Source organism: Falco peregrinus, chromosome 6 (genome assembly GCF_023634155.1).
Source record: "Falco peregrinus isolate bFalPer1 chromosome 6, bFalPer1.pri, whole genome shotgun sequence".
Taxonomy (NCBI): Eukaryota; Metazoa; Chordata; class Aves; order Falconiformes; family Falconidae; genus Falco; species Falco peregrinus.
Genome location: NC_073726.1, coordinates 70,955,362 through 70,974,485, shown reverse-complemented (window position 1 = coordinate 70,974,485; position 19,124 = coordinate 70,955,362). Strand labels below are relative to the sequence as shown.

Below are 19,124 nucleotides of genomic sequence, written 5' to 3'. Positions count from 1 at the left end.
CCTCAGAGCACACACTATTCTCTCCCTTCCCCTCCTCAGATTCCCATCAAATGCAGCTCTGTAACAGAAGTGTTCTTTTGCTAACTTGGCTTCAAGTCATGGCTGCAGCTCTCAATAGTATATAACCTGTCAAGATAAAATATGTTTGGGGACATACAATCTCTACTAAGCATTTTATTGACTTAACTCTACCATTTCTGAAAGGCAGCCAAAATTCCTTAAGGTTTTCAAAAGACTTTGTTTTCTAAATATTATCCATGGACAGTTATAAGAACATGAAAATCCTCAGTTGTTTGTGTAGTTTGACTTATGTGCCATGCATTGCCCATCATGATACATTAATTTTCTTTTGCAAGCAAACAAAACAGATCTCAGCTACAAGTTGCTTGGCGTTAGGGGCCATATACAATGCAGAGTACCATGGGAAACATTTGAAGCAGGAATTATGCCACATAATGTCTGCAGGTCATTCAAAAACTACAATTTTTCTTCAAAAAAAAAAAAAGGCAATGCAAAGCAAAAAAAATCCCAAAACAATACCAAAAAAACCCCACACACCCATGAAGTTTAAGCCTCCACTGCAGCTCTTTTTTCCAGATGCTGCATGAGAGGCAGAGGGGTCAAGATCAAGATACAGAGCTGCTACTAATGCCACAAAACACTCCCAGTAACATCTCACCGGAGGAAAACGACTCTTGGAAAGACCAGAATATGTGAGTACAAGAATGAGGTGGCCTCCCAGCAAGGTCCCATGTGTACTCTCTCTCTGCTAACTCCCCACACAGAGTAGCCCAAAGAGGGATGAGCCAAACACGCCTCAGCTTTAACAGACTAGAGGCCAAGTTCATATTGGTCCTAGAGCCAAGACTGGAGCGAAGACAGAGAGGTAGCAACTTACGCACCCCTGAATGGGAGACAGAGGGCCCCCTAAGGACTGTTATTGCTTACGTTACTGCCACAAAAACCTCCTCAGGGGACAGAATTACTGTAGGGGTAGGAAGTGAACTGGCTGCAACTCCTTGCACCCAGGCCTCAGAATGGACCACACACCAGGAGTGATGCTTCCCCCTCCACAGGAGTACAAACATTAAGCTGCTTCTTGCAGTGGTCTGAAATGCATAGGAAGTTCCTCTGAGCCCTCTTTTCCTATAGCTGTCACACCACAGCTGGACCTGGCTGTAGTACCAAGATCCTTGACTGGTTTAAATCTGATACTGTTTTTCTAGGGTGGTGGTGATATTTTAGTTGATCGATGGAGTAACTTACTTATTTTATTAGTAGTCTTGTCCTGTAACCTACACTGGCTACTCAAGGTAGTAATTTCTACATATTAAACCTCCCAGAGTGCAATTCTAAAAAAAAAAAAAAAAACCACAACCGCAGTGGTCTAAGTTGAGACTGAAATTGTAAACCTAATAATTTGCTCCAATTGTTTGGATTGGTGGCCCAAAATCAGTTGGTCCACCTTACTTCACCAACAGGCATTCCTTGCAAAGGGGAATTTAAAACTGCTGAAAACAAGCAATTAGAAACCTGCAAGATCAAAGAGCAGGAACAGAAAAAGCTTAGCAGTTGATGATAGCCTTATCTAGCCCCTGAGTCTTGTGGGCATCACTTTAGTTAACAGTATCACAACCTACTTATCACTTCCAGGGCATTTTTCATTAAAGGACCTCTAAACAGTTTGTAGACACTAATTAAGACTCAAGTCGAAACATTCCTGTGAAAAACAGGATTTCTAGCTGCTGAATTTTCCAAAAGATCAGGAAATAAGTATACCTTTGTAGCAGAGAATAAGGTACTACCCACAATAGGAAACACCAAAGTTTGTTGGGGAGAATCTGGAGAATAACTAAAAGAGCTACACCCATGCAGGCTGTGCTTTGTGCCAGCTGCCTGACCAGAAAACGAGCTTCCTGAGTCTTTCACGGGCTTATTGTTATCACCATAACAATCACTGACCAACACTGAAGTGCTTTGCTGCAGCCAGCCCTTTACCCCGTGCTACTACAGAAACCTGAAACAGCATTTTATAGCTAAGTAAACAAGGCCTGTAAGCCTGCCTAAGCAAAACCAAAGCAGCACTAGAAATGGAGTGCAACAGAGTCCCATCTCCTGCCCTAGCACACCACCACCTTGAAAGAGATCGGTGACAGCTTTCAGATGCCTGAGGCATTTTTCAAGATTTTTATCAAGTGTTCAATTTTGAAGCAGTCCACTTAGCTACAATTTTACCAGAGCTTTTGAAATTTAAAAAAAAAAAAAAAAGCTACTCTCACACCAAGATGCTTTAAACAGAAGAAAATTGTGGGAAGAAATGTCAAAGGTCAGAACTGCAACTCAGTTTAATTCACTTTAATGTACACACAGAAGAATGCAAGGCAATAATTTTTATCCTCCATTCTGTCTGCATAGCACAGCTGAAGCCATCACCTCTGTCTTCTGACACTAGTCAGCCATAAGAAACAGGTATCTTAATGTTAAACCTGACCAGCTGTAACACATTTGCTAAAGTAATTACATTTATTTTTACAGATTACATGTGCTTAGGTTTCACTGACTGATGCACTAGAAAATCAGAGGTTTCAATTTTGCAGATAAAGTTCAGCACTGTTATAATCAAAGACAGCATCCCATGCTTAAAGCTGCTAACCATACGCACATTTTAAAAAATGAAATAGCATGTAGTACAGGATCTATATTTCTTATCTGCTAGCTCAAAGTACTTTATATTCCTTTCTCTTTTCTCATCACATTAACAAGGCTATGATAATTACACAGCAATTACCTAACCGTCTAAATCTTTGGTCTCCTTTAAATTAAGGTTTTTTCAATCCACATAATTTTATGCACAAGCAATGACATTATTCTGAGTCAACACCTGAGGTTCCTAACAAAATCTGGTACTTCTGGCAATAAAGCAGTGACTGAACTCTTGATGGCAAAGCAGCATTCAAATCAAAATTGCAGGTTCTGTTCCTCTCAGTCACCAGTGGTGAGCACAGCTGCAAACTAGGAACTGTAAAGCCACTGACCACATTCAGATGCGTAGAAGTCAAAGGCAGCATGCATTTCTTTGAGTGGTCAACATCAGATAGTAGTAGAAAAAACGCTGAAACAGAATTGAACAGCCATTGACAAAAAACCCTGCAACCACCAAGGAACCACTCTTTTAAGAGAGTAGGCCCCAATCCAAACTATAACAATTAAAAGTTCCTAAAGCATTGTGTTGGGACAATTCAGATTCTGTTGTGCACATGTCATGGGACACCCCAAAACTGGAATGATTGCTTACCAACGCTGTTGGAAATACCATGCCTCAGAGCATAAACAGGAAAGTACCTACCACTTCAGATATGTAACAACTCTGATAAGGTATTTCACAGTCTGGATGGATCATCTCTGAATAATATGCTGGGGATTTTCAGAGGCATTTTTCTCTAGTAAACTCTTTCTTTAGTACTCTAGTGAACACAATAGCTTGTTTTAATCTCAAGGGAGAGGGGAACCAATTGCTCTTTTTGCATCACTTCAAGATGTATTCTGTAGTATGACAAGTGGTTAGAAATGAGATAAACTTCAGATGCAAACCTGGCCTGAGACTGCTCAGGTTTCAAATGCAATAAGCAATAAAACACCGCAGTACAATTGCCCAAAAGCGACTTCAATTGCACAGAAGCTTTTTATTGCTGTATAAATAGAAAATTGCTGATAAACCAGAATTAACATCTGATCAATAAAGCTCAAGTGAAGCAAAACACATACAAAATAAAGCAATCTGGGATAGTGTTGTGACTCAGTTTCATACAAACCAGCATGTTTGAGGCTTGATGCCCTCTTGGTACTGCTGGCACACCCAAAAGTTTTGACCTGACACCCTTGCCTTGTTAGGAAGAAATTTGCTGACAGTACAGCTGGCTCCCCACAGTTTCTAGGGATCACTGAATTGAAAAGGTGAATGTTGGGCAGTGATTTGACTGAAGTCAATAGATTTAATACAACTCTAATTCAAGACCTGATCCTTTAGAGATACAGCATACCATTTTACTTCCATTCAGTCTCCTCCATCCCTACCCATTCCTTGCAAAAAAAGAAAGAAACAAACTAAAGAAAAACCCTGATATCACTTAAGAAGCTTAATTCAAAGCTCCATATTTGCATTGGGAACTTACACTTAACATTGGGCATCCCAGTCTGATTTTTTGCATAATGCATATTGTAGGTCACGTTAGAACAGCATGCAATGGACTGGAACAAGATTCAGCTGATGCTATCCATATAAACATTGTAAACCACTAATTGCATTTCTTTTTAATGAAGTAAAAAAATGTATAAACAATTTCCATTTGCAAAAACCAGTGATTTCAGCTGGGTGGAATTCTGCAACTGCCTCTCTTCATCGAGCAGCCAAGTTGGGTAGCCGCTACCGTCTTTATGAATACTGAATAGGGGCATTATGACCTTACAGAAAATGCATACGGGTAAGGAGGACAGGTCTTCTTTTATGCACACAACTAGAACACCAACACAAGCAGAGTGTGTTTGTTTTCTGCCACTCATGTAAATCTCAAAATGTAATTTATGTTGATGATAAATGAGACATTCCATCTCTCATCAAAATGGCCCTTCAGTTGAAGCCAGTTGCACCTGTATAAATTGAAAGTCACATGTGGTACATAACACTTTTCTTTCTGGTATTTCAGAGAGATACTTTTATGCTGCTTGTGAAGCAGGCAGCACAAACATTGCATGAGGAACGCAGCTATTTCATGTAGCCTCCTGTCCTCCATCTTAGATACATTTCAGCATAAAATCACAATTGTTAATTTCTGCCAGACTAATTTCTACTAAAACAACACTTCTAGGCATGGCAAAAATGGATGAAACACCATCTATCTGAACTTCTGCAATCCACAGTTTTCATTGCTACACTGAAGTCCAGTTCTAGCGCCAGAGAATTTTGTGCCACCTATGCTTTCCAAAACCAGCATGACAGATGCACTGCCTACAGATTTTATTGCCCATTTACTGAGAATATCTCCAGGAAATTATGAAAAAAAGAAAATATTTTAAAGTAGTCCAATACAATAAGCATGTACTAATACGACTCCATTGTTACAGACCATCTTAGTACTGTTGGCAGCAGCAAGTGTCCAGCAGCAGAAATCTGGTTCAGCATCTCTTACCCTGTACTTTTATTGATCAAAAATAAAATTGATCAAGGAGGACCTGGCTACTTTGGACAGAATACCATAACACTCCATAATAATTTTATACTTAACTAAATAGCAAAGGAGAAATTCAGCATATATTAAAAAGCAGTCCTGGGTTAACAGTTGGACTTGATGATCTTAAAGGTCTTTTCCAACCTAAATGATTTTATATTTCTATGATGTCATGACATCCAAGTCACTAGGCAACATCTATTTAGGTCCTCTTCACACAGAAGAATGCTCAGCAGATAACCCCGTACTAGTATTTTGGGCTTTTTTTTTTCTTCTTCCTCTTTCTTTAAACACCCTAAATGTGTTTAAATTTGTTTAAATTGCTCTAAAATTTTAATCATTCTTCACAGGCAAAAATTCCCCTGCCTACTTGTCTCATCCTTTGTGGTCAATACAGTAGTACCAAGAGCTATGTGAAAAAAAAGCAAATAGTAGACCTATGAATATTATGCCCTGGGATAACAGTATAGTTTAGAGGTGTGCATATTGCTGTAGGAGACAGGAGTCCTGGTCTCTGTCCCTACCTCTTTTTCACTGACTTTTCATACAACCTTGGCCATTTTTCCCCTTTTTGAAGGCACTTACAATACGTACAATGTTATTTAGCATATACAGGCCAGGTTGAATTTGGCAAGCTATGTTCAGCTAAAGACAGTATTAAAAACATAGAATGGTTTGGCTTGGAAGGGACCTTAAAGATCATTTAGTTCTGTCATTCCTGCCATGAGCAGGAACACATTCCACCAGACCAGGTTGCTCAGAGCCCCATCCAGCCTGGCCTTCAACACTTCCAGGGATGGGGCACCCACAGCTTCTCTGGGCAACCTGTTCCTGTGCCTCACCACCCTCACAGTAAAGAATTTCTTCCTAATATCTAATCTAAATCTACCCTCTTAGTTTAAAACCAGTAGCCCTTGTCCTATCGCTACAGACCCTACTAAAAATCTGTCCCCTTTCTTATAACCCCTCTTTATATACTGGAAGGCTGCTCTAAGGTCTCCCCAGAGCCTCCTCTTCTCCAGGCTGAAAAAACCCAACTCTGAGCTCAGTCTGTGTTCATAGGAAAGCTGCAAATAGGATGCAGGGGTTTTATAGGACAGAAGCACACTGGAGACAAGCAGGAGAAAACTTTTCTGTGCTGTATTCAAACACGAGCTCTCCCACTGGAAGTCATCTCTCTCAGCAGCACTTGATTCACTAAGGAGGAAGATCCAGAGAGGACTAAAACTTTCATCACAAATCCTCTGGTCAACAGGGCCTCTACATCATGCTCACCACTGTGAATCTGGCAAAGCACTGCAGCTAGAAGTAGTTATTTCTGTCTGATGGCAGGACAGCATCCCACGTGAAACAAGTTGGTGATTTCAGACCATGTCTGTAAGAACAGGTTTTTGCACCACCACTAGGAATAATCAGCAATTGTATGAACCACAGGGGCACTAGCTTCTGCTGCACTTTTTCTGGGGACAATATAATTGGCTTTGGCTCAGATGGTGAACAGTGAGAAGAAACTTGTAAGCCCACTCCATAAGAGCTCCCTTTAGAACAAGTGGATAGGGCCATTTAAAACATTCCCCATACTTTACTGCCTTCCCCCTCCCCTCAATTTTGGCCTACAGATCAACCTTAATTACCATCATTCTGCTTTCCTTCAAGACCTCAAGTAAAGTAAAAATGAAAGTTAACACTACATAACCCCGTAGTCTTAAAATGTTTTCCTTCCATCACTGGGAGTGCACAGCATCACACTGCAAACCACATTACAATGAACCTTTACACCACACACCCATAAACATCACCATTTCAAAGACTGAGCAAAGCAAAAAGCATCTGAAACCGGTGTTTACACCAGTGGGAAATCCTGCTAAAATCAAGGGAGCTGTGTTAAACTGTAGGCCCAAAACGTATTTCAAAGCTTACACTGAAGAGGTTGCAGGCTCTGGTTCCAGATGTGCCTGTATCTCAGGTGCTGCTGTACGGGAGAGCAGCAAGCAGGACCACCAAAACACAAGCAGCAAGAAACCAAGATGACAAAACCTCTCTCCCTGACCTTTCTTCACTCTTAATCGATACTTGTCATGTCTTCAACTGTATTTGCTCATACCCAGAACAACTGCAAAGCCCATCTCACGGCTGCAAACTATTGCTGTAGCATGCAAGTACCCTACTTTAAATAACACTGCTGGACTTCAAGAAGTTTTAAAGCTCCTTTCCCTTTTTGAGACCAAAGCTACACTTTCAATAGAGTACAGCCACTTTCCCACAATTTTGTGAGATTTAGTTAGGCTGAAGGCTGGGCTTGAAGGAAGATCTAATATTGCACAATTCTAAAGAGAGGTTTGAGTCAAGAAATATACGGCTCTTACTTCACTGCTTCCTCTGATAGTTTTGAGGCAGAGTCACCGCACATGTGGTTGCTTTTGTCTGAGATGGCTTCACAATAGTCAACACAACTTCTCTTTTAACTTGATATGGTTAATCAGCAAAAAAACCTGAAGCTCCCTGTAGAACAGTCTTATTCTGCCATATTTCCTAACCACTTTACCAAGGAAAAATCAGAAATCCAATGAGAAAGAAACTCAGCCCAGCACTCAGAAAAATTAGATACTTCTTTGGCCCTCCCTGGCACATTACTCCTACAGTTCATTTTGGATTTACACAGGTGCTATTCAAACCAGAATTTGGCCCCTTTCTCCCAGGTGGCCCGACACATTTACTGCAATGTGCAGATATGCTCATATATTTTATATGTATGTAAAGCACATTCCCCAAACTAAAATCCTCTCCCAAAGAGTCTCCTTAGGTCTCTGTCTAATTTTGGCCTCATTTACTCCCTTGCAAACGAAAAGCAGTTCCATTGAAGTCAGTGAGGTAACACTCGTATTAAACTTGCGTGAGATCATGTCAGAGCCATGGTCCATAATAAAACCAGCTGCTGTTAACTTCTACAAGTTTCCATTCATTAGAGTTTTTTTGCTTGAATTCACATGAGCAATATCCGTGGGCCAAGAAACACATTTTAGAATGATAGCTATTTCCCCTTGCTAAAAACTAGAAAGTGCAGCAAACTATCCCAATCCTCACTGAAAAATTACAGCTTATTGTATTTTGTTAATAAACAGAGGTGTTTATGGACAAAACACGTGTGAAAATACTTTAGGGAATCATCCTGCACTGCCTAGAGGAAAGGGACAAGATGACCTAATATGTCTTTCCCAGGTTTTCGTTTTTAGTTTTGTATTTGCTGTTGTGGGGTTTTGTAGGGGTTTTTTTTCCTTTATGCCTATAGCTCCTGGTATTTAATTCTAAATCAGGGAAAAACCTTCAATCTAAATATTTAAATTCAGCCTCAGTGACCTGTAAGCACTGAACCAAGATTGATGAGAACAGTTCTATGCCTACTAATGCCAACACAGCCTTTCCATCAGTGACTTTCCATTGCCTTGAAGGGTCACAGGAGAGACAGAAATAACGTACTCAGATTATAATGTTTTTTCCAGTTCATCACACCAGTCTCCAGGCTTTCAGAACTGTATAACTGTATTTTGTCATATAAGTCAGATTCATAGCCTGTCACTACTTCAACCTGTTCATTTATAACAAAACATATTTCCTATACAGAGTAAATTCCTTTCATTTTTTACTAAGATGAACTGATTTTTATCAGATACCCTAATTCAGAAAGTGAACACACCATTACTCCCTGCCCTCTTGTTAAGCTTGCGATATATTGACTCCAAGAAAGGAGCTCACCTCTATTACAGAAGGTAGTGAACAGGAAAAAAATAATATTGCCTACTTTCAAAATCAATTGGGTTTTTAGAGCAGATAGCCCAAGAATGATAAACTAACTTTTTGGTTTGATAAGTAAAGCAATAAACATCTTTACCGACCATGGAAGTTCTTTATTAGACAGTGGACTGAAGCTTGAAGGCAGTTCACAGGGAAGGGTGGTGTTCAAAAGAACATTAAGGCAAATCAAAAAACTTATCTTGAAAAATTACTTGGGCGGCCTCTGCTGAAGGACCCCAACAAACAAAGGGAAGGGCAACTCCCAGTTGCGGCCAGCGTGGAGTGGCAGAGCTGAACATGAACTTCTGCAAAGCTTCTCTACCAGTAGCCAGAACAAGATTGCACAAGCACCAAGCTTGGCCACAAAACACTTGGAAAAAGGAAAGATGGGAGTGGGGCAGGGAATTACTCTAGTGCATGCATCGTTCACGCTTTCCTCATTTAAGAGGAAAAACAAAGCAGTCTCACATCTTGCATTTAGGCTCAAGAAGACTAAAGATGGTAAAAATAGAAGAAATAAAAAAGGTTTTTTAACCATGCAATAATATTTATTACATTCAACATGCTGCTTATTGAAGGGCTTTTTCCAGAGGCTCCAGATGCCATTTAAGAAGCCAATATTATAATGCAACATTTCTCACAATCAAAATCCTGAATGAAGAAATATGAAGGAGATTAGATATCCAGTTATTTTGGTCTCCAAATTGGCTATCCCTGATCCTTCTAAGAGCTGGAAAGCAGAAGCATTTGTATGTGTTACTATTGCATTACCCAGCTGTCACAACCTGACAGTGCTGCTTTTGGCCACATTTAGGGTTCCTCAGTGGGCAGGTCTTAGTGTGACTTCATGATAATGGTCAAATGGCATCTCCACAGAAGTACTGCTATCCAGAGATTAAAAGCAGCAACATCTTAAAGCAGGCCTAATTTACATTATCCCACTCTTTGACTTAAAAGATCTTGACCTTTCAGGTGCAGTTAAGGTACCCAGTTTCACCTTTAGCAAAATAATTAAAAACCCAAAGCCACACCTCTTCTCATTGAAGAAAGGTATCAGACATGAAGGAGTACCAAACAGAAAGGTCAGTTTTCCTCAACACTAGAAAAGAGAAGCAGTGCCATGTGTCAAAGAGCAATTTTCTGGTACTGAGAAGCCAACCCACTTGAAGGCTGCCAGTCAATAGCTAGCCTAAACTGCCAGGTAAATCTACTATCACCTCATGACAGGTCACCTGCAAGAAATTCTGCTTTCCTGACATGGACAAAAATTCGTATTACCAGTTATACTTGTTGAAAATTGCAGAGACACCCAGATGTGACTGAAAATAGAAGCTGAACCACAACTCTGTCAGAGCTGTGGTCCTTCCTGGGAGGCATAACATTTTGGAGGAGCAGAAGACTGGCTTCAAATCCAGCCAACCAGTCAGTCCTGCAGCTGACTACAACATCCATTTTAATTGCATCAGCTTAAGTGGCCTCAAAATATAAGTAACTGGATGGTGTGCAATGAGGCATCTAGTCTGGGAGATCAGACGGATCAGTCAGCCCTCCTGGCCACAGAGATGTACGCTTTCATCAAAATTACATAGGGGTAGAATCCCAGACACAATCTCTAAATCTACCAATATGACACAAACATTCTATTTCTAAGGTACTCGATGTAACCAAACAAACAGTTAAAACTCCAGAAAATCTCCAGCAAGCAGAGAGCCTTACGTAGCTCCATTGCTGCAGTCACTTAACCGTCCTTCTCCTTATGAAATAAAATGCAACTAGATCAACTGCTTTGTCCCCCTAATTTTGATGGTAGAGAGAGTACTAATCCCTAAAGAAAATAAACTGAAAAGCAAGAATGTAAACACAACTGTGCTCCAATGACTTTGTGTCTTAATGTCATCTGTGTAGGGTTTCACTGCAGAAATTGATGTGGTGGAAGGAAAATCCCTGAAGGGTGTGTGGAGCACTGGAGACCCCTTCTGCAACTCCCATCCAAACCACATTGTTCCCTTCATTTCCCAAAACTCATGCCTATTCATATACACACACATTTCCTATTTGCTTCACTCCTGTGGTCCCATCACTCTCTGAAATACTGGCATTTAATCATTGCTTTTGTTAGAGTTCATGCTTTATACCGGGTGAGAATAAGATTATCTGCTAATCCCAGCATTTAGTGACATAAATCCACAATAGATGCACTGAAAGACAGAGGAGCTACATTTATATATACTAGTAGAGGAAATGTCTTTTTCTTGTTTGGGTTGTATAGGGGGAAGGAGAGGAAATAAGCTGGTGTGTCTGGTTTTATGGGGGAGGGTTAAGTGGCAAACCAAACTGACTGCAGTCTACAGGGATATAAATAAAGGAACAAGGGAAAAATAGTTACAGAGCATTTAGAGAAAACTGCAAACAAACTGCAAGAAACAGTTGCTGCTTTTCCTTTTTATTGTCGTAAGTCATTGCTCCTTGAGTGCATACTGTGTCCAGCGAACAAGCCATTTACTATTGTGGTCGGAGTGAATGAAGCTCAGACCTTTCCCATATATGGCCGGGCCTTTTAATCACCAGGGAGCGAACGAGCAGTGGAATTTTACTGGCTTTCTGGGTTTGCAGTGCCCTCTCTTGTATGAAATATCATTTCCCAGTGAATGCTCATTACTGGGATTTTGACCCAATTTCCTGCTGCTGTTGTCCTTTAGGGGATGTGTAGAAAGCCAAATAAAAAGGGCCAGCTTCTGATAGCAAGCAGCCCACTGTGAATTCTGAATAACTCGAGGAAATCAAACAGATTTGCACCAAGATAACTGAGATTAGACTCAATTTTTTTTTTTTAACTTAACAATACAGTTTACATCACTGCACAGCTGCTAAAAGCAAGATCAGATTCAGGCCAGCTGATGCCCAGGTTAACACTTCTCCCTCATTTTCACCAATGCAGCAGCAAACAGACAACTGATGTTTTAAATACTGGGACAGTGGTAGGGAAATTCTCAGCTGGCTTGCTTTTGTTGGTGTAATATACATTAGCCACAGAAATGCTTGGCTCAGTATCATCTGGATTGCCTAAACACTCTTATTCATATTTATAGCAATTAAAATGCTGCACTTCAGTCTTTATAATCCAAGTTTTGTTTGAAGTGGCAAAGCAACAGCTGTGGCTTATCAGACATCTGAATGAAACTCCTCATTTTCATAACCGGGGTGTGGCTCTGTGTATGGGGGTAGGCTGTTCCCAAAGCCACACAAAGCAGCAAACTCTCCTTTCTGAGGACCCTGGGGTGCAGCACTCAAAGCCTCCCATGAAGGATGCTGACAAGAGGCATCCTGCAGCACCAGCAGGGTAAGCTACGCAGGTAAGAGCTGACCAAACTCCCAGAGCTCAGAGCTAACCCCACCCACTCCCATTCCCAAACATTCTAGCCAAGATCTAGGAATTTATTTTCCAAACCTAGGAACTTTAACTAGGCCAGAGCAAAGCCAAATTCTCCCCAGCTCAACAGCTTTTGAAATTGCTGAAAGTAGGTTATCACTAGGTCATTAGGAAGACACAGACAGAATGTCCTTAGCCTTTGCTCCATCTGCAGCTGATCCCAGAAGACTGAGCAGGAATTGTCCTCCGTACAACAGCTTGTATTAGAAAGCAGTGACCTAGGCTATCAAACAAGCACTGCTAGCTCCTCTGGAACAACGAAGAATTAAAAAATTTTGCCTTTGCTTCTGGGATGAGAGCTATTTTACCAGGGTGAACACTGTGGCTCAAAACAAAAAAACCCAAACAAACAAAAAAAAATGGGGAAGGGAGGAGGACCACTCACCATTAGAGAGCTCACTGTCAAAGAAAAGAATGAAGTGGGAAAAGGGTAGTAACGAGCCCTGTGGCAGTCAAAGCAAGGGGAACATCAAAGCCTTGCAAATAAGAAACAAACAAGGGCCTGATCACAGGCTCCTTCACTTGGGCAGAGCTCCCTTTGAAGATGACTGGAATCCAACCCGCACGAGTCTACAGGACAGAACCTTTACTTCTGAAGGAGCACAGGAACCACTGCTCTGCTCCTGCACTCACTCTGCAAGGATTCGTCCAGCCCCACACAGCTTCAGCCTAGCCAGAGCCAGCCGCTTCGGAGAATGACATAAAACAAGCTGCCAACAAATCTCAGGACCTTTGTTTACAAAGCTGACATTGCTACGGGAGCCGGAACCTATCTGATGAATCATGAATGCTCGTTCCCCCTCACCCCAAGTTATTTAACTTTGAGAAGTGCACACAGCCATTTCCATGCCCCTTAAATCTCCACACACTTAAAGGAACAGTGGGAAGGTCAGTGAAGGTGGAGAGAGGCGTGCATGCACCCACACGCACGTACATGCACATTGATGTGCAACGAAACTGTCTTCTTGCACTTAGCAATACCCCCCTTTTCATATTTGTTGCCAACAGAGTTACTCTTCTGAATAGGTCCAAAACCAAAGCACTTACAGCAAAACTTTATCTCCACAAATCTATTTATAACCCTTCTATGAGCTAAATTCCAAAGATTTTTTTTGCCATTTAAGGACATAAACCAGAAAATGTGCAAACGGGTGGGTTCCACTTTGCTTCACACCCTCCACAGCAAGTCTCAAGGGAAAATGCTTTTTATTTTTATTCTGTACACAAAAGGGTGTGGAAACATGTAATGTTGTTTCCATTGCCTGAAATCCTTCCCTAATATTTTCCCCACTGCAGCCTGGCCTGGCCCCAGGAGTTACAATTTCAAATGTTCTCATCAACATGAAACTGGACAAGCAGATAAGGTTCAGCAGCTTGCATAGTAGTTTCTCTTCCAGATTATGACACTATGGCGAGTCTGTAAGCAAAAGCTGTCATCCAGCATTTTTGGTACGTGCTTGACAACTTCACAGCAGGGCTCTGCCTCAGATGCAGCAGGAGCAGTTAAATCTGCAAGCACCCAAGAAATTCCCTCCAGACATGTCAGTGCAGTGTCACTGCTGAGCCTGGCCCACCTTCCACCTCATTCACGGGGCTTTAGCAGTTCTAAACCCAAGAGTCTAGAAGTTACTTTTTAGTAGATCAGAATAGTGTGAACAAACAAGCAAACAAAGAGATGTGTATGTTCTTGCTGGGAAATCAGTCAAAAACAAGGTTTTAGCCAGTGCTTAAACTTGGCATTTTGGTATTACAAATTCTTTATAAACACTAATGAATTAAGCCCCAGGAGCTCCATGGAGTAAATACAAAAAGGCACAGATTATCCTTTACTTGAAAATATAGAAAGACACACAGCCATGAAGTGACTCACCAGGTATTTATGACAGGAAAAAATTCAAAGGAGAAATCACTCCAGTAGCTTAAGATATAGCCGCCTTTTCCCTTTCTCTCTTCCCCCTGCTTCCTCAGTTATTTTCTCCTGCCGCAAGCCAGCAGGACCGTCCCCACAAGCACTTCTTCCTGACTTCAACCCAAAGTCGTATAAGCACTGATATAGGCAGAAATCTTCTTGTCAAGAGATGTCCTATGCTTCATGGACAGAGCGTTCCCCTCTCGAAGGGCAGGCGCAAGGGGCAGGGAGAGGCAAGACGCATCAGTTAGTGGTGGCAGTTCCTGACCACAGGTAGAGGAGGTGGGTGCCCCAGCTCAGAGCTGACCGGCCTCACCGCTGGGGAGCCCAGCACGACTGGCACTGCTGCAGTTGCTGCAAGACAAAGCAGTAGCCAAGAGTGAGTGCAAGTGAGAAAGTCCAGAAGGCTGCATTCCTTGCAGAGGCAGCTAGTGATGCTTGGGGAGAGGGACGCACTAGGGACCACCCTGCTAATGCTGGTATCTACTTGGCTGCCAGCCCCACACCGCGGAGCACGGTTCCAAAGAAAAAAAGCACATGAAAAGAAGCACTTTCTTACACTGGATGTAAACCATACAGCTAACATACCAGGGCTAGCAGCTAAGTAAGAGTGTTACATGCCCTAACCTTTTTGGTTAATCAAATCCATTTCAAGAAAAGTAGAAGCAAGCTCCCGCGGGGGTGGGAGGGATCCCAAATTACAATGTACTGAGCATCCTTCCCCGCTGGGCTAGCTGAACTGCACAAAAGCATCAGGAAGGGCAAAAAGAAACTGTTACATAGTTCAACTGTCCTATGACCTCAGTGTTTCATCCAGAAAGGTCAGATCTAATCTGATCTTCAAATGCCTCCGAGTCAAATTTCAACCTTAGCCAAATCCTCCGCAAAACGTTTGGAGGCATAAAACAGCCACAGCTTCCCAGAGAGCACCAGTGACCAAAGAGTAAGTGCCAACACATAGGTAGGTGTCTTGTTTCCAGTACAGTTGCCCCCAAAATCCATTCTCACCAGGTCATGGGGCTTTAAACCACCCAGGAACTGCAGACCAGCAAACCAGCCCCTGCACATGCACATTTCTGAAAGTGAGAGCTCTAGCAAGGAAGCAGCTTTCTTATTAACTGGCTGCCAGGGGGTAGTTACTAAGAAGAGACAATTTTTAAAGAATGAAAACTTGCTTTGAAGATAGACTCCCACTCCTTGCAGTCAAAGGCCTCTGTGCCTCAGGCTTTGTACACCTGGAGCCCAATCCTGCAAACTCCCCATAAAGCTCCTCTCAAAGGCAACGAAAGGTTCACTGGATTGCGCTTCCCATTCTGCCCTGTTACCTTTTTTGGCGCTTTCTCTGATAGCCAGGAGAGTCCAGACAAGCACTGCAGATGGGCAGCTAACACTGCTCTCTTGGCCCTCTCTTCCTTAGGCATATATGGATTCCTGTCCCTCTTTGTTCACACACAGCGATCAAATGTACCAAGATGTGCCTTTGGCAGGTTAACAGCTCCACTGATCCTTAATACAAATTACAAACCACGACACTCCGGCAGCCAACAGAGTAGGTCTCATGTAAGCAACTACTGAGAAACCAGAGTATTTTAAAGTGTCCCAGGGCATTCAAATCCTATTTGTTCCACAGGAAGGAAAAGTTGCAGGCTCTCACTGTTCTGCAATGAAAAGATCACCTCCATAGGCAGGGCCACTCCAGCTGCATGCAGGGAAGGGTGAAATGCAGAGGATTTGTATCCAGGCTCTGGACAGACCCTTCCTGACATCTTTTTCTCTATATGACAGAAGCCACCTCCCAGCAGGCAGCCAACAGAAAAGCCCTGCCCTATCTTTCTAGTCTCTGCACCCGGAATAAGTAGCACTACACCCTAACCCTGCACTGATCTGGATCAATGCTGACCAGCATGCCTCCATGCCACGTGTGACCACACAAATGAGGCTTTCAGGAATAAGAAATCTTCCTGTCTTAATGCACTTTGATTTTCCCTCTAATGCCAGCCAGAGGAACTTCCAGCCACCCTTTCCTTTCAAATCACCTAGCCTCCAGTGCCACTATTGCATTGCGTATCAGTGCTGGACAAGAAATAAAAGCACAAGGGAAGTTACCCCTTTCTCAGGCTGCTGCATGTCAGAATAATGCTGTGAGCATATGAAGTAGCAATTGTGGAAAATCCCTTATTCTCCTAATACATGCTTACATCACTCACTGTCAAAGCGTATTCAGAGTACACAGGACTCCCCTTGCATCAGATCCTGCATCCATTAATGATGGTATTGATTTCACCAAGACTAATCCTGTGAATGAAGGCTGTGGAATTGATCCTCTTGTCATTGCGTGCTGCAACAAAGAGGAGTTTTCAGGAAATACAAATTATTTCAATTTAGTCTCTTGTTCACAGGCATCTTATCTAATGTTTCTCCCCTGCCATCACAATTTACATATTACACTGATGTGTGTAGGGTTTATTGACGAAGATACTTACCTATTAAAAAAGCCTCCCAAAGAAAGGCAGACCTATACTTCTTCAAATATATTGAGAAAAGTTCAGCCCCACTTTAAAGCAATTTAATTAAACAAGTGGACTGCTTACTTCCTTGAAGCATCACTTCATTCATAATTTATGTTGAAACAGTCCATTTCATAGGTTTTGGTGCATGTAGTTTTAGGATCCCATTCTCTCTCAATGGCAGGGAAAAAAGGTATGAAACTCGTCTGCAGATGCACGTGCTCACAGAGAACCTACGGCTACATTTAACGACAGAAAGAAAGAATGGAGGCAGGGTCCCAGGGTGCTTTGATGGCAAACCATACAAGCACAATCATTCACAGTATGGTATCTAAAATAGACAAATTGTAATAAATACACAGTTCTCACAAAAGAAACACTCCGCCTCCTTATTTTCTTTGAGCTGCTGCCAAGGACAGAATGTGTTATTTTCACAAATTATTCTCCTGTACGCCTTTTAGCAAGAGAAGCCTTTTCAGCTAGGCAAAATCTCATAAAAACTGCATACTCTGAAAACAAATACTCCTCTGAAAACAAACACCCCACAAAAAGTCGTTTTAAAACAGTTATCTTGCCCACTCTTCCAAACAATACATGATATATGAGAAAAATCAGTTCTGCTGCAGCAGGTCTGGCCAGAGGTTAGCAGTTTGGTCAGTGTCTGAGGCTCCCAAGTACCCATCTGCAGCTAACTTGATCCCTCCCTTCATTTTCCCGGCTCCTTCTCTGAGAAATTCCCTGCTATGCAGAATATCATGCTATCAGCAGCCAGCCTTGCACAATGCTTCCAAACTGCCCGAGCATGTCAAAGGAGCCGGGAAGCAGAGCCTGCTTGCTGGCTCTCCCCAGCAGCCCTCTGAATGACACAAACACAGACCCAGACTTTTAACAGCTCCGGTCCCACCCAAGTGCATTTTTCTTTTTTTTTTTTTTTTTCCTCCCCGTTTTAACAGGAAAGACAACTTCACAAGAAACATTCTGGTAATATGCTGCTGTGCAAGTTGAAGGCTGAAGACAAAAACGGATGCCATCTATTGTCAACAATACTTCTGTGAAAGGCTGCCATGACGGACATCTGCTTCAGCAAGTATCAGATCAGTTACATTAACCAGAGCTTTACTGTATCTGTATCAATTACGCAGGGAGACTGCCTTTATAGTCAGGCTGCCCTGAAAGCCAGGTATTAAGTTGCAAAACTAAAAGCAATTCACCAGCCATTACCATACTAAAAACTTTTTCACTGCAACTCCTTTAAAAAAAAAAAAAAAAAAAAAAAGGAGAAAAAAGAAAAGGACAGCTAGATTGCTCCACTAACAAGCCTGCTACAGGATCTCAAATGGAGTGGGACCAGCACAGATCCTGCTCTGCACCCAAAGCCTTCTGCCGCATCTCCTCATTAGGGTCCACTGGGGTGGGCAAGCATGCACCCCCTCCACCCGCCCAGCACAGATATTTCCCTTAGTTCACCACAAACATCTGGAAAGGAGGGGGGGCACAGAGAGAGGAGGGGAATAAAAATAGCATCCGACACTTTCGCACTATTTCCACAGCTCGTTAGATTTTGCATGCTACTTAATCTCTAGTCATAACGCGAATGCAGTCAGACCAGCTTACTCCCAAACAAATATGTATCTTAAGTCCTTACCTCTGGCTGAAAAGTTTTCAACTAGTAGGAAGGAAATGAATAACTAGCTGCCTGGGCAGGAGCACAGCAAGAAAGGCACACCAGCAGCCTCACACACAGCCCTATTCAATAAAACTACAGCTTTTCCTTGGCCCCTCCCAAAAGTCAATGCTAAGTGAATACATATCCCTTATGTTTACAATTGGCAGGCAGCGGTATGCATTGTCCTCAATTTATTCTAATAGGCAGCCAATGGCTACGCATAAGCCAAGGTGGGTTCAGCCTGCCTGCAGAGATGCCTGTCATTCCCTAGGCATGCTCAGGAAGCCACTCATCAGAAAACCAAGACCTAAAAAGCTCCGAAAATTCGTGCAAGCTGCCAAAACTGTCTTGCTACATGCCCTTTTTTGGTTATCCTTAGCAGGGCCTCTGAAAGTAAATCCTCTGTCAGGAACAATCATAAGAAATGTTAATCTTGGAGAAAGAGGCTGTCTTGTTGAACACAAATGAAGCTTAAAAAAGGAAATACACTGAATGGAAAGGGACACAGTAAACATATTTACTTTTTGCACCAGTTAAAAAAAAAAATCAAATAAATAATTTCACCACAGCTAAACATCATTGTATTTTTTTTAAC

The 19,124-nt window shown here is 42.1% G+C and overlaps 1 protein-coding gene across 8 annotated transcripts in view; it reads right to left on the bottom strand.

Moving 5' to 3' along the window:
• The window catches only part of CALD1 (caldesmon 1), a 202,748-nt gene extending 183,998 nt beyond the window's left edge, over positions 1–18,750 (bottom strand). For 5 of the 8 annotated variants that reach the window (XM_055807422.1, XM_027782807.2, XM_055807426.1 and 2 more), the window contains exon 1: positions 18,509–18,748. The gene's annotated coding sequence lies outside the window, so the exon portion shown is untranslated. Of the gene's footprint in view, positions 1–18,508 lie in introns of all 8 variants that reach the window. The other 3 variants (XM_027782801.2, XM_027782805.2, XR_008747697.1) reach the window with 2 other exon arrangements.
• Positions 18,751–19,124: the final 374 nt, after the last annotated feature.